Raw genomic sequence first — 16313 nt, 5'->3', positions numbered from 1 at the left:
TCAACAGGTGGACCCAGGCTCGCAACCCCTGTGTGTTGGCTGCATCAGTTCGAGCCAGGTGATGAAGTGTGGGTAAAAGATTGGGCACGGACGCCGCTACAACCGTGCTGGAAGGGACCTTATACCGTCCTGCTCTCCACACCCACGGCCGTGAAAGTTGCCGGCATTACCCCTTGGGTCCACCATACTCAGTGAAGAAAGCCATTTCAGACTGGACAGTTACACCAGATCCAGAGAACTCCCTTCGGCTGACTATCTCCAGATGCCTGGCAGACGACCGCTCTGCTGATATCACACCGGAAGCTGATATCTCAACGCACAGCTGAAGAATTGGATGGGAGGGGCGCCCGCGGGCAGCGTCCCCTACGTGAAAACCCGTGCCGGGACTAATCCAGGAAGTCCACCAGGTTCTACTTTCATAAGGACTTTCTCTTTTCTTTTTTTCTGTTATATTCTGTATTGATTTGCTCTATGTCCCACAGCCCTGACCCCACCGAGCCATACCGCCCTTACTGGCCTGCTGACCTCTGCTATGACTGGTTCGTCTTGCCGGTGGTAAGAGATGGCGTGCTCATTGGCTATTGGAAACAGGGGTTTGATGAGGTTACCATATTGAAACATCCCGCTTCCCCGTTGTGGCTCCTCTTCCACACCACTATCCAGCACGCGTGGGTAGTGCTCCTACGGGAAGTTGCAGAGACGGTCGAATTCTATCAAGTTCTGGACTGCTCTTGCTGTTGGGGGAAGTAACCAACTGTCATTCGGGGGGTAGAGCACTGTACCAACCTCATTTGATAGACCAGGTCCTACTCTTAATCCAGGCAATAGATGGGACAGAACCTATCTTAATGCAAGTATTACAGGAGTGGGAGCCTTAACCAGGTGTGCATTGAAATTGCTGAACAAGTGCCAGTAAATTCTGCAGCACCACCTCTGACAATCGTGGTGGCTCGAGCCTCCCAAAATAAGAATTGCCACCCCAGGATTTCAGCCTCCATATGCCCTGGTCAGTAGGGAGGCAGCACGAGAGTTCAATCCACCCAACAGGGTTAGTAGAAAAGTTGACCCACATAGTGGGAGCATCAGCTCACCGGTGGGCTCTCATCCTTGAGGCTCAACAGGTAATCGGGCACAAATATCAGTGGGCTCTTCAACAATGAGCACACCCCCTGAATATTGCTGGGAGGAACCATGGAGTGATTGGGGTTGGTGGATGGGAGTTATTTCAACTGCCCTTGCCACATGGATGTGTCTCTTTTTCTGCTGGCATGAGCGTCATAGGCTCTGCGGGAGACGACGGCCCGATCCTTCTATCCCCTTGATGATCCTCCTAGTGTTCCTCGTTCTCCTAGTTGCAGGAGACAAGGAAGGTGCTGCACCTGGTGAACATGGTCAGATGGAGACTAGGTTATTGAGTAAAATATCAGCATTTCGGCCACAATTGACCACATGGAAACAATGATAGCTGAAAACCCGCTAAAAATTACAGAAGGTGATCCATGATCCATGGAATTGGTTATATTATTGGCTCCCCGATGGTGGTTGAATCAGGCATATTATGGTATTGACAGTACACTTATAATCCTTTTGCTTTTCTGCTTCTGTATTCCCTGCTTGGTGCAATGCTTGCAAAATATGGTGCACAAAACAATGTCGCGCATGATGGGTCCCCGAGTGATAGCTTTGAGGCGTGAATACCAGCCTATTGCCTTGGACGAGCCAGAAGGCTGTCCAAAAGAAGAGGAGGGAATGAAGGAAGGGACGGTTTAGCTCTGTCGCAATATAGATTGCAATATAGATTGCCTGAGCAGCTTTGGCTTTAGATTCCAATAAAGATTGCTTGAGCAGGTTTGGCTTGTGACACTGGTCAAGTAAAGAATAAGAGAAGCCACGTAGGCCCAAAAGACAGGGAAATGGGTGAGGAACGTGCTTAACGTGATTATCCTCCTAAGGTGTACCTATAGGTTGGCAATTGGTGATTGGTGGAAGGAAGGTGTACCTATAGGTTGGCAATTGGTGATTGGTGGAAGGAAGGTGTACCTATAGGTTGGCAATTGGTGATTGGTGGAAGGAAGGTGTACCTATAGGTTGGCAATTGGTGATTAGTGGAGAAATGTGTACCTACAGTATAAGAATGCCTGCCAAATGCCATGTATTTACAGCCAGTTTTCAGGAGCTATCCTGCTGGTTGTCTCTGTGTACAGATTATCTCTGTGCACAGATTTCAATAAACTCTTTTTCTCCAAAGAAGATTTTGCTTTCCTGGTACTTTTGTTCCCTCCAAGGTCCGGGGATGGCGAGGCTGATGGATCCCTAGGTAAATAAGGCTTCATTCTCTATCCTTTTTCTCCATGACATGCAGAAGCTCATAATTACCATTGTCAGATTTTATTGGTCAACCAAATGCAGGTTATAGCACAAACACAAACAAAAAACAGACAAGTCTCAAAAACCTATTATAAAACCTATGGTTTCCTTTCACTTCCTTTCCACAAGGTCTACTGACCTTCTGGACAGGGTTGCCTTGCAGTGCCCTCTGGTGTCACATGTTAATAATGCATTATTAACGTTTCAAAAAGAACATCATATGGCCATATGGTTATCAGAACCATTCCTCAACTCTCTTTTTTAGTGTTAAAAACCATGAGTGTAGATCTACCCCCAGTCCATGTAAACTGAGCTGGCTGGACCAATGGTCTGATCTGGCATAAGGCCAAATACTATGTTCAGAATGCTGGGGAGTCCCCCCCCCCCAAACCACAATATTAGACACTCAGCTAGAATGTATACGAGAGATCAGGAAAGGTACCACCAGGGCAAAGAAGTTGCCAGCATGCTTAACAAGCGACACCAAAGTGTATGCTTTAGCTGAGATTCCTGCACTGCAGGGGGTTAATGACCCCTGGGTCCCTTCCAACTCTACAATTCTATGATTCTGTGATTCAAAGAAGCTATCAGAAGAAAGAAGTCTTCCTTCAGAACATGGAAGCCCCATCCAAATGAGGAGAAGAAGAAAGGACACAAACTTTGGCAAAATAAATGCAAGCTCCACAATAAGCAATGCTAAAAGCATAAAGACCAGCAACAACATTCTTTGCACATGTAACAGGAGACAGCAAAGGATACTGCAGAAGTGGGGACTGATAAACATGAATTAAGTTGCCTGCAGGCTGAGTTAATCCCTTAATGGTTGCCACTCTATAAAGACAGGGTGTGGGAAACTGGCTAACTCAACGGTAGCCCCCAAACCCCTTTGGTTGGTCTTAGACTGCCTCCAAAGCAGTAGCACCCCCCTGTGGGCTGATGCCAGGGACTGGACTGCAGAAGAGGCTTGGGAACCGGCCCCTCCTTCTCCTCTGCTTCCCTTGGAGGAGGAGTGGGAGTGGGGGGATCAGCCCCCCTTCCCATGTAGTTTCCAGAGAAGAGGGAGACAGGATTGTTTTACAGCAGAATGCTGAGCTGCCAAGTTTTGAGATCTTAGGCTGTGGGTAGGCAAACTAAGGCCCAGGGGCTGGATCCGGTCCAATCACCTTATAAATCCAGCCCGCAGATGGTCCGGGAATCAGCGTGTTTTTACATGAGTAGAATGTGTCCTTTTATTTAAAATGCATCTCTGGGCCTCGGTCCAGTATATCTGAAGGAGCATCTCCACCCCCATCATCCAGACACTGAGGTCCAGCACCGAGGGCCTTCTGGCGGTTCCCTCACTGCGAGAAGTGAGGTTACAGGGAACCATGCAGAGGGCCTTCTTGGTAGTGGCACCCGCCCTGTGGAACGCCCTCCCACCAGATGTCAAAGAGAACAACAACTACCAGACTTTTAGAAAACATCTGAAGGCAGCCCTGTTTAGGGAAGCTTTTAATGTTTGATGCATTACTGTATTTTAATATTTTGTTGGAAGCTGTCCAGAGTGGCTGGGGAAGCCCAGCCAGATGGGCGGGGTATAAATAATAAATTATTATTATTATTATTATTATTATTATTATTATTATTATTATTATTATTATTTGTGGGGCATAGGAATTCATTCATCCCCCCCCCCAAATATATTCCGGTCCCCCACAAGGTCTGAGGGACAGTGGAATGGCCCCTTGCTGAAAAAGTTTGCTGACCCCTGTCTTAGGCAAAGGAGGTGGAGTTGGAGAACTGCCAACAGAGAGTTCCTTGGACTGCATAGAAGCTTGCACTCGTCGCTGACTCAGAATTCAAGAGCTAAGGTTCCAAGGACAATGGACTCCTGAAGCCTCCTATAGAGCCACAGGCTGTTGCTGGGGAAGGAAGGGGAGGGCTCAGAGTGAGCAACGTTACTATGGAGTTAAGACGGAGCTGTTTGTCTAGCTCTACAATTGCTGAATAAAACTCCCACAAAAAACGAACCATCTTGTTTCTTCTTTGATCCTTGATGCTGCCTGGGGAGGAGAGAACCCTTTGAGTCTGACAGGTGATCACATCTCCAAAAAGCAGTGCCAAAGACATCAGACTTGCAGCTTGCCATCAATTCTCTGGGGCAAAAGGTTCCATAAAATGCCAACGAGGCTGCAGTAGAAACCATAAACTCTCATAACCGGATGAACACAGTTCCTGGAATTGCTGGAGCAGGAGCAATAGCCAAGTGAGTGTAATAGGTTTGCACCTGTGGCGTTTGCCTCCTAGGTGGGTCATAAGGAAAGGGTTAAATGAGTGTGATGTGATTGGCCAGAGAGAAACTGATAGGAGGGGTTAGAGTTAGAGTGGGAGTTGTGTGAAAGTCAGTTGAGAGTTGGGAGTTGAAGAAGGAGGAGGGAGAATAGTCTGTGGGTTGGTTGAGTTGTGTGGTGAGAGAATGAGAGGAATTGTTAGGTGGAGTCAGATAGATAGTTGGAATAATCAGTTTGAAGTTGTTAGGAAAGGGGATCGAGATATGGATACGCTCGTACCCCTTCCAATCTGCGCCCCATCCCGAGGGACGAAGGTAGGGTGAGCAAGGATTACTCACCTCCGTCACTGGTGTTGTGCAATGCCAGGTCTATAGGCAATAAAACCGCCACCCTGCGAGATTTCTTTATCTCGCAGGGGGTCGACCTGGCTTGTGTGACAGAGACCTGGGTGCGCGAAGGGGCAACAGTTACCTTACGAGAGATGGCGCCCCCGGGTTTCTCCATCCTCCACCAGTCGCGGACTGTGGGCCGGGGGGGAGGGGTGGCATTATTAATCCGGGAAAATTGTCCTTTCAGGGCTCTACTACCACCATCGATCCCCGGCATTGAATGTGTTGGCCTAGTGTGGGGCTCCGAGGTGAGCTTGGCTGTCTGGCTGGTGTACCGGCCACCTAGCGCACCAGCAGCCAACCTGTCAGGCCTGTTGGAGGTGGTGGCCGGCTGGGCCTTGGAGTTCCCTAACCTATTGGTATTGGGGGACTTCAACATCCATGCTGAAGCCACTCCCTCCTCATAGGCTCTGGACCTGGTGTCTTCCATGGCGACACTAGGGCTCTCCCAGTTTGTTTCGGGCCCCACACATCAAGCAGGCCACACGCTGGATTTGATCTTTGGCATAGGTATAGATGTGATCATGTCTCCTTCGATGAAGGTGCCATGGTCTGATCACTACGCTCTGAAAGCCAGGGTTGATTTTCCACCCCCACCCTGCTTAGGTGGCGAGCCAATTTGGGCTTGCCCGCAGAGGCTGATGGACCCTGATAGATTCCGTCAGGCCTTGCGGGACCTTGCTCCCCCTGGTGACTCATTGACTGAGCTTGTTGAGGGCTGGAATATCCAGCTCCTAGCAGCCATTGATGAGATCGCACCTAGGCGCCCTCTGCGACCCCACAGAAACCGGGCTCCCTGGTTTACCGAGGAGCTTCGGAAAATGAAGCGGGACCTCAGACGGCTAGAGCGAGCATGGCAGGGTGCCCGTGACGGAGCCTCAAGAACATCTTATAGGGTTTTTATGAAAACCTACGAGATGGCAGTGAAGGCCGCTAAGAAGTCCTACTTCTCAGCCTCCATTGCCTCCGCTAGCTCTCGCCCGGCGCAATTATTTAATATAATTAGGTCGTTAACATCCCTTGAAGGACAGCCAAATTTAAATAACAATTTGACACACAGCTGTGAGGCATTTGCGAGCTTTTTTTGCGGAGAAGGTCCTGTTGCTCCGCCATGACCTCCCTGCCAATTTGGATACAATAAAGGAACTGGAGGCCCCTCAACTGTCCTCGGGTCCAGTATTGGACCACTTTGACCGGATATCCCCAGCCGATGTGGACAGACTCCTCCGAGCTGGAAAGCCCACCACCTGTCCTCTTGACCCGTGCCCGTCTTGGCTGATTAGAGCGTGTCCAGATGAGGTGCGGGCCCCCCTGGGTGATATCATCAATTTGTCCCTTGGCACCGGGATATTCCCAGGGGAACTGAAGGAGGCAGTGGTGTGCCCGCTCTTAAAGAAAACATCATTAGATCCCTTAGACCTATCCAATTACCGCCCGGTTTCGAATCTTCCATTCCTGGGTAAGGTGATTGAGAGAGCGGTTGCTGAACAGCTTGGTAGGTTTCTGGATGAAACATCGGCTCTCGATCCATTCCAGTCCGGCTTCGCGCTGGTCATGGGACCAAGACGGCTCTGGTGGCCCTAACAGATGATCTCCGCAGGCAGCTGGATCGAGGCGGGTCGGGGCTGCTGATTCTTCTTGACCTGTCAGCAGCTTTTGACATGGTCGATCACGAACTCCTGGACCACCGACTTGCCGACATGGGGATCCAGGGCACAGTCCTTCAATGGCTGCGCTCGTTTCTCTCTGGTCGGGGACAGAGGGTGGCGCTTGGGGGGAATTGTCATCGCGCCACTCCTTGGTGTGTGGAGTGCCTCAGGGTGTGATTCTCTCCCTGATGCTTTTTAACATCTTTATGCGCCCCCTCGCCCAGCTTGTCTGGAGTTTTGGGCTGGGTTGCCATCAGTATGCCGATGACACCCAACTCTATCTGTTGATGGATGGCCATCCTGACTCGGCCCCAGACACACTGACCAGATGTCTGGAAACTGTGGCTGGATGGTTACGTGGGAGCCGGTTGAAGTTAAATCCTTCGAAGACAGAGGTCCTTTGGCTGGGTCGGGACGATATGGGATTGGGGGGCAACTACCATCTCTTTCGGGGACACAATTAGTGCCAGCACCGTCCGTTAAGAGTTTGGGTGTAATCTTCGACACCTCCCTTTCCATGGAGGCGCAGATTGCAGCTATAACAAAGGCGGCATTTTTTCATCTCCGCCAAGCTAAGCAGTTGGCTCCTTATCTCTCTCGCCCTGACCTAGCCACTGTGATCCACGCGACGGTCACCTCCAGACTGGATTATTGTAAATCACTCTACGTGGGGCTGCCCTTGAGACTGACCCAGAAACTCCAGAGAGTGCAGAATGCCGCGGCGAGACTCCTTACGGGGTCCTCGCTGCGAGATCACATTCACCTGGTGCTATACCAGCTGCACTGGCTCCCGGTGGAGTACAGGATTAGGTTTAAGGTGCTGGTTTTAACCTTCAAAGCCCTATACGGCCTAGGACTCTTGTACCTACGGGACCGCTTCTCCTGGTATGTCCCACAGAAGAACTTACGGTCTTCAAACAAAAACATCTTGAAGGTCCCAGGCCACAGAGAGGTTAGGCTGGCTTCAACCAGAGCCAGGGCTTTTTCGGCTGTGGCTCCGATCTGGTGGAACGCTCTGTCACAAGAGACTAGGGCCCTGCGGGACTTGACATCTTTCCGCAGGGCCTGCAAGACAGAGTTGTTCCACCAGGCCTTTGGCCAGGGCACAGCCTGACTCCCTCCTTTGGCAATCCTCACAGAACTCTAGCCCAATGGTTGCCATTAATCTAATTTGAATTAATTTTATAATGAAATGAATTTAGAATGTTTTTTCATTTTACTGTTGTTAGCCGCTCTGAGCCCGGCTTCGGCTGGGGAGGGCGGGATATAAATAAATTTATTATTATTATTATTATTATTATTATTATTATTATTATTATTATTATTATCCTAAGCTGGCAGAGTTAGAGTTGGGAGAGAAAGGAGTCTGCACACAACTTGGAGTGAATTTAGAGAGGAAAGATATCAAACCTCTGGAATTTTTCTTGGAAAAAGAATGGAAGAAGTGCAAATGGAAGGGCTATTTTTTTCACAAGGAAAATCACAGCAAAAACAACGGGTTCAGGTTGTGTCCTTCAGAGCTGCAGAAATCAAGCTTGCTCCCTCTTCCAAGTGACAGCCCTGGAGATATTTGAAGATGGCTCTGATATCTCCTCTCAGTCTCCTCTTCTCCAGGATAAGGATGGGCAGATATTTCTATCTTGGCCTGCAACCCTTTAAGCAGAAATGCTAGAAATCCACCCTGGAATTTTAAGCATGCAAAGACTCTTTGCATCTTTCCTCATGCCCTGCTCAGAATCAGTCTATCATTTCGAAGGTATTCAGTTGGATGGGCCAGAGGGAAGAGTGAATTTAGAGTATAAGCTGTCATGTCAGAAACATATTGCACTCATGAATTTATATGTAAATAATGCTTGTTGTTTAACAGTTGCCAGCCTGACAAGTTAAGATTTATCTTTACCTATATGTGTAAGCCATTTTTTAAAATCACAAATAGTTAAAAAATGTTATGGGCTCAGTCATGGCCAGCAGGTGGTGATAGAGAATGGCAAGAAGATTTTGAAGTCAATCCCAGAAACCAGCAACTCAGCACAGTAAAATATATTTTTTGCAGATTTACCCCTTGATCCATGTCTGTTGAACTTCCTGGCACAACTTAGTCTCAAAGTTTAGTTCATTAAATTTTACTCTTTTTTTTACAGTTCATTAAATGTTTACTCCCCCCCCCCAAAGGACTTTCATTGGTGATATTTTCCAATTCAAAATTCTGAATATGTGGCTTGTGAATTTTCACTTACAACACCTTCACTTGATAAGCCTTTTGTTAGTAAGCCAAACATTCCCTGCTCTTGAAGACTGGGAAGTCAAAAAACTGCATGCCAAAGCACACTAAGTGGTGTCTCAGTGCTTTTCGCAAGGAGAGCAGTAACTGCTGCTCTTTTAATCCTTTAGTCACGGGAGTCAGTCTTTCAAGAGGTAGGTTGTTGGCCTCCTCTAGCTATTCAGTTTCTGGGTCAGTACTCCGGAACTCTGGCGGCCTGTCGTTTCCCCTTCTGTTTGCACATACACGGTTACAGTTCAAATGTCTCCCGGGGAGTAGTAGTATAATGGTAGTAGTATAATAATTGAAGGCAAATTCCCATTTCTTCCTCAAACAATCTCTGCTGAAAGCCTTCAATGAACAAGAGTCCACAATCTGGTTAAGTGTTCCAGCAAAAGTGGATCATTTAACTTTTACCAGAATGCTATTCTTTCAGCTCGTATCACTGGTGATTACTACCTGTTCAATCTCTGGGATAGAAATTTCAAGGTTGGGGGTGTTCCAAGAAAACTCCTTGGATTCTTGACCAGGGAACGGTGAAGATATGGAGCAAATGAATTTGCCCTGGGCTGAATGAAACTTGCTGCTTGCAGTTTGCAAAGCACATTTGCAAAGCAACTTCCTCCTGAACAAGTTATCATGTACAGAAAGCTGGCAAGACATTGTCATGTCTCCTGTTTCACAATTTTGGGGCTGGAAAAAAAATATAAAGGTGTAAAACAGTTTGCTTTTCTGAAACTCTCTGCAACAACACTGTCTCCTTCACTTGAGGTCTTCTGTGGACAACAAGCTTAATATGAGTCAGCAGTGTGATGCAATTACAAAAAAGCTAATGCTGTTCTAGGCTGCATCAGCAGATATATCGTGTCCAGATTAAGGGAAGTAATAGTTTTCTCCTGGGACTAGGCTACATTTGTAAAGATAAAACTCTTTCTATGCATTATAACACTATGACACCAGATGGCGCAGTGGAGTCCCATTTTTCGCCAAAGGAACTTCCCTGTATGAAGTTTACAATGCCTTTGTGAAAATAACCTTTGTGAAAAAACCCAGAAGCGTTTTTACTAGGAATCTAAGGTGCAGAAATACCAAAGGAGCAGAAACGACTATGTATGCGACGACAGCAGCGCCGATACTTTTGGTTCTGAGAAGGAAAAAAGATAAAGTCCTTACCAGAGAGGAATGGTTGATAAAAATGATGGACTACGCCAAAATGGCAAAAAATGACCAGAAAGATTAGAAACCAAGAAGAATAACTTTAATAAGGAATGGGGGAAATTTGTAAGTTCCCTTGGAGAACACTGTACACAATTAAAAACACTGGCAGCAATGTAACAACACTTGTAATGTAACAAGAACTATGGTAAGAATGGAATTTTAGGAAAAACTGGAGAAGATTATATGATGCAGTTGAATGGAATCCATGGAATCTCAGCCCAGGGAAGTCCAAGGATTCAGAGAATCGTATATGTTTATGATTATGACTTTTATTTGAATGTGAATGTTAATTGTAAAATTGAACAATAATTTTAAAAATACAATGTGTTTAACTGAATCGCTTCTTTGATGTGTCTAGATCCAGCCCTGCTCTGGAGGGTAGGACTCAAATCAATGGCTTCATGTTACAAAAAAGAAGATTCAGAAAGAAACATATGGAAAAACTTACTGACAGAAAGAGCTTTTTGACAGTGGAATGGTCTCCCTTGGGAGATTGTGGACTCTCCTCCTTGGAGGTGTTTAAGCAGAAGTTGGATGGCCATGTGTCATGGATGTCTTTAGCTGAGATTCTAGCATTGGAGGGAGTTGGACTAGATGGCCCTCAGGGTCCCTTCCAACTCTACAATTCACTGGGACCCGGGGGAATGCCATGACCTAGAACCAAATGTAGAGACCCACTGGGGTAAGCACAGCATGTAGGCAATTCGGATCATACATTGCTTTCAGAGAGTGATTACAGTACTAATATTTCTGCTCTAAGTCGGTTTCTAAGAAGCACTGTCCTTGTCCTTCTCCACTGATGGTACTCTAACGTGGAGTCAGAGGCACTTTCCACCCACAACCCATCCCAAGAACCAGATTTACAAGGATTAAGAAGACCTCACTTTAGGCACCATCATCATTGCCACTGCTAAGTCAGTAGAGAGTAGACACATTTAGTTTTTCACGATGGCAACAAAAGTATGTAATTCCCTTAGTGAAAAGATTATTTTGCTCATCTCTGTCCCCTTTGGTGGGCTCTAGATGACCTGTTCTGAAGGTCATTGTTCCATTTTTATCCCATCGTTCCTCCAAAGAGTCCTCTGTGGTGGGCAAAGTCTTCTTACTCATGCTTTTTATTTTATTTTATCTTAATGATAATCATAAGAAATTGAGCAGGCGGAGAGATAGTAAGTGGCCCTTATCTCAAATCAATTTAAACCTGATGTCACTTCTTCAACCCTCTGTCCTCTATCCTAATGGATTCCAAAATATTGATTTGTGGTATTAAGGCCCTGATTTGTGGTATTCAGGGGGACCTGTTTGGCTTAGGAGAAATGAAAATAACTGCTCACGATATGCCCTGAAGAAGAATGCAGATCATGTTTTTAAAGTGCTAATCCAAAGCACAAACAGTGTGACCAAGCTTCCTCATGGTAATGGCAGCATTTCTGCTATCTTTCATTTAGCTTTGTGAAATTCTCCCATGGCTCATGAAACATCTCCCAGGGCCCCACAAGAAGGCCTTGTCCTGCATGGAGATGATGCTTTCATATGCAAAGGAGGAGATAGAGAAGCATAAGGAGAATCAGTCTCTGCATGATCCACAGGATCTTATTGATTTCTATTGACTTCAGATGGAGAAAGTAAGTATCTGCTTTGAAGCTGAATATTGCTCATCCAAGGAATCATTATATTCCCTGTTATAAGTGAATACTAATCTCTTGCCTGGAAACCAGCATCTTTTTCCAAGGACACCAATATTTTTTTCCTGAATCTCAGTTGAAAATGGCATTGAGTTTCCCCCAAATATTTCTCATAGTCAATTTAGTTGCTAAAGTGGGTTGACATCCATCCATAAGCATCTATAGAAATGGCTAGGAAATGTGAGCTTAAAGGACTGGAAACTTAAGTGTGTTAAGGGGTCTTGCTTTGGAGCATTCCTTCTGTACATAAATTATTTTGGATTGATGTTCATCCGACATTCAGATGTGGACTGAAAAAACAGAAAATCCTAAACAAATGCTCGTAAACTAGAGTATGACTTCAAATTCCTGTCTCATCCATCTTCACATACTAGAAAGGCCAAAATATATTTTCATCCTTCCCTCTTTGAACAATGCTTATCATGATGACAAACAAATGGTTAAATATGTTTAGTGTTAAGTACCATATTTCACCATAATTGTCACATTTTTATGCCAATTATTCTTTTCAAAAAAGGGGTGTGCGACGATTATATTTTTGAATGTTCTGGAGGGGAGGACCAGAGCCAATGGATTCAAGTTACAAGAAAGGCGATTTCAAGTGAACACCAGAAAGAACTGGGACAGTAGGAGCTGTTTGGCAGTGGAATGGTCTCCCTTGGGAGGTGGGGGACTCCTCTTCCTTGGAGGTTTTTAAGCAGAGGTTAGGTGGCCATCTGTCATGGGTGCTTTAGCTGAGATTCCTGCACTGCAAGGGGTTGGACTAGATGGCCCTTGGGATCCCATCCAACTCTATGGTTCTGTGATTATAGACATTAACATGCTCGTGTTCAGATTTAATTTCAAAACTTGTTATTTTTAGAGATGCTTAATATCATTTGAAGAATATAATTTAAATAAAATTATTAGGGTTTTTGTTTTTTTACAAAACTGTACTTGTTTATTCATAACTGCCCTGATGCCACCCTTTTAAAATATGTGAATGACTCTTGCAGTTGGCATTTTATGAAGGTCTGACATCAGTGACCCTTTTGCTGTGGAGGGCTCATGCCCTTTGCCTGTGTTTGGAACTAGTAGCCCTTTGACTCCTCACCTGTGGAGTAATTCAGGAAAGGCTGCCTTAGCCAGAGGCTTTGGTGAAACCAGCCTATGGAGTGCCAGGCCAAGTCTTCCGGCCAGGCTGTCTCCCTCGTGGGCTGGTGGACTTGCTGGCATTATTCCTGCCCACAGCCCACCCCTTCATTCCTGCCTTCTGATCCCCTCTTCCACCACATTGCTTTCTGCAGCATGTTCTGTTCTCTGCCCATAATGTTCCCGCAGCATTTATCCAAATTCCCCCACTTTCCTGGTCTGAGGGAAAATAACAAGAGTAGCTCCTGGAAGCCACCTGCCTCCTGTCCCTTTGGTTCTTCCTCCTTGGCCACCCTGCCCTTTACTGTAGCATCCATGAGCTTGCCAGCTCTGGCAATTCCGACTCCTGCAGCTTTCCCCAAGGCTTTTGTCCAGCGCTTTTCCCAAGTACACTTCGCATCACATCACATTATGCTTGTAATCCACAGCCTGGTACATAGGAGGGCTTTATTTTGTGGGGCAGGGCAGCCTTCAAGATGGCAACTGTTCTATGGTATGTGTTTCTGATAGTAACTAGATCAGGGGTCAGCAACCTAAGGCCCATGGGCTGGATGCGGCCTGCAGAGGTCGTTTGACCAGCCCACAAGCCGCCCCCGAACCGAGCTGCCTGCTCGTGCGCTGTGCTAAACTGGCACAGCATGGTGCGGGGACTCGCTTCTGCAGTGCTGGAAATCACAGGTGCACACACTCACAATCTGGCCCACGGAGGGATCTCCGTGGGACTGATCCGGCCCAGGCAAGATAAACCTTGCTGACCCCTGAACCAGATTGAGGCTGAAGGTGTTGATAGGGGATGCACACTTCCCGGGTTTTTTTCTCCTTGTTGGCTAATCAAGCAACTTCTTGATGGGGCTCTGGCAGACAGAGCTTGCTGCCCGCCCCAATGAATTGGCAGCCCCCCACTTGTCCCAGGGGCCAGAGCACTGGGCATCAGGCCACCTCTTGTGCAGATGCCTGGATGTGTGGCTGTTCTGCACCAGGCAAAGGGGCACAGGGAAGCTTCCCCCGGGGGCATCCGAGCAGTAGACTTCTCAGTGTTGCTCTGACTCAGAGCAGGCTTTTGTACACTGAATGGAGCTGTGCCAAAGCAGCCACATCTCTCTTTGGAAGAGCTGCCTTGTGGTTGAGGTTTGGCCTGCACTGTGTGGGAGTTTCTCAGTCAAATGTGTTCAATATGAGCATTTGGAGAAAAATGTCCCCCCTTTGTGTTCCTTACAGGGCTAGAGACCACAGTAGCCAGACTGCCTGGGAGCCTCAGCTCTCTGGAACCCGCTTGGTCGCCAGATGTGCAGCCAGCTGCCCATTCCGCAGCAAGAGCTTGCTGGCCATTCAGAGTGGAGGGACTGGCCATGGCTCATAAGCCCAGGGTGCATCCATGGGGAAGGGCAGGGGAGTGGCCGTCTGGCCAGGTGCCTGGCCTGAGTGTTCTGGAAAAGCGGAGCAGAAGGATCGGCTTGCAGCAGGCAGAGACGGGTCTGGAGGGCTCTGCAGAGAGTTAGTCTGAGATCTGGTGCTGATCAGTGGTTCCCATGAAGTGTGACATTTCCCATGTTCCAGGATGGTGTGGATCCAGTGTGGGGTTGCCAGCAGACCCTTGGGGGAAGCATTTAAACATTCCAAAATGGCTTTCATAAGCTGGTGGACCACAGGCCAGTGAAGTATGATGGGCTGAGGTTGGTGCTCTCTGCCTGCCTGCTGCCTCGGTGCTTGCAGCTGCAGCCTCCATGGCCTGAATCACAAGCAGCCTTTATGGGCAATTCTTCCTGTGCCACACAATCAGGAGATGGCCTGGGCTTCAATCCTCCTAGTTGTCCTGCTTTCTGCCAGTTCTTGTGTGTCCTGCTGACTCTACGATTCTATGGATGACCTTCTGTCATGGATGCTTTAGCTGAGATTCCCGCATTGCAGGGGTTGGACTAGATGACCCTCAGGGTCCCTTCCAACTCTACTATTCTATGATTCTATGATTTGGTGAAAAACCAAGGAATGACCCTTAATCGAGGAAACAGTCTTTATGAAGAAACATAATTATGTTTATAATGCTTATTACTTATTACTAACTGTTTTGTGTGCAATTGGGATGCACAAAATATGTATGAACAGGCACAGGAAGGATAATAGGTAGTCCAAATTGGGGCAAGGCATTCTCATGCATGCTTACAATGCCCTGTGACCATTATGTGGTGAATGCTTTGGGACTGATTTGAAAAAAGGAGCTCGAATATTATATGATGGTGACCATTAGGCAGTGAAATACGTAGCACACATTTTGAATATCTGCTGCCAGAGTTTCCATTGGATCCCTCTCTTCATGCCAGTATTGTGTTACTATGCCAACTCACAGAACCTGAAATCTAGCACTAGCAGCTACCACTGTAAATTCAGGAAAGTGTGTGCGGGTTTCTTATCATAACCAGCTATGAAGCACAGGGCCGGTCCACCCACGACAGCTGCCTTGGGCAGTGGAATGGCAACAGGAGGCATCTCTGGGGGTGTGCTGCCTAGCCATCTGAAGAATTAGACGAGCGACCACAGACTCCTTTCCTCATGACTATGAGAAAACATTTAAAGGGTTGTCCAGAACAAAGGTTCTCTATTATTGTTGCACTCAACAGGAAATGGGCTACCTAGGAGCGAAGAACTAGGGGCTGAGGTCCCTTCAGTGCCCCTCTAAAATATTTGAGGGGTCCTGGTTCCCCCAAATTTCATGGCAATTGCCATTCTAATGGTGGACGTGAGCCACATTATGTGATTGATTATGCGAGGTGGGGCTCACTTGCCCCCTTCCTCATATTTTATTCAAGTGGCACCCCTGATGGATTGCAACTAGCAAGTGCTCTGTGGAAGTAGCAATTGTACTGCACTGTGGTTCGATTCAACTGCAGGTAGAAGTTTGTTGGCTTTCGCAATTGTAATGCATTTACTATCCTGGCCCTCATTGCTGGATTAATAAGAGCTTGAACTCAGAGTTCTTTCTGAAGGCTTTGATGCCTACATCAGATTGGTACCTTCCCAAGGCACAGGTTACAAGGAGTAGCAAATCCATAAGAGGGAAAGATTAAATACCAGATGACTCTCGGGGTACTGGAAGTAGATCACAGTCTCTTGGGAGTTCAATCTGCCTGATATAAAGCACACTTTGTCACACCTGTGTGACACATATTAAAATGATTATAGCATTTGATTCTACTAGTGTTTGATTGTATCACATTCCAAGGCTACTTACAAATGGTGTTGCACCCATTGTTGCTTATTTGTTTTTAATAACTGAGCATATAAAAACAGACAATACTGCTGATGTCTTTGATGAAAGCAAAAACTCCTTAGAGAAAGAGAGCTGAACC

The sequence above is a fragment of the Podarcis muralis genome, chromosome 6 (assembly GCF_964188315.1).
Source record: "Podarcis muralis chromosome 6, rPodMur119.hap1.1, whole genome shotgun sequence".
NCBI classification, from domain to species: domain Eukaryota; kingdom Metazoa; phylum Chordata; class Lepidosauria; order Squamata; family Lacertidae; genus Podarcis; species Podarcis muralis.
The sequence above is the reverse complement of the archived record's forward strand: the minus strand, read 5'-3'. Positions refer to the sequence as shown.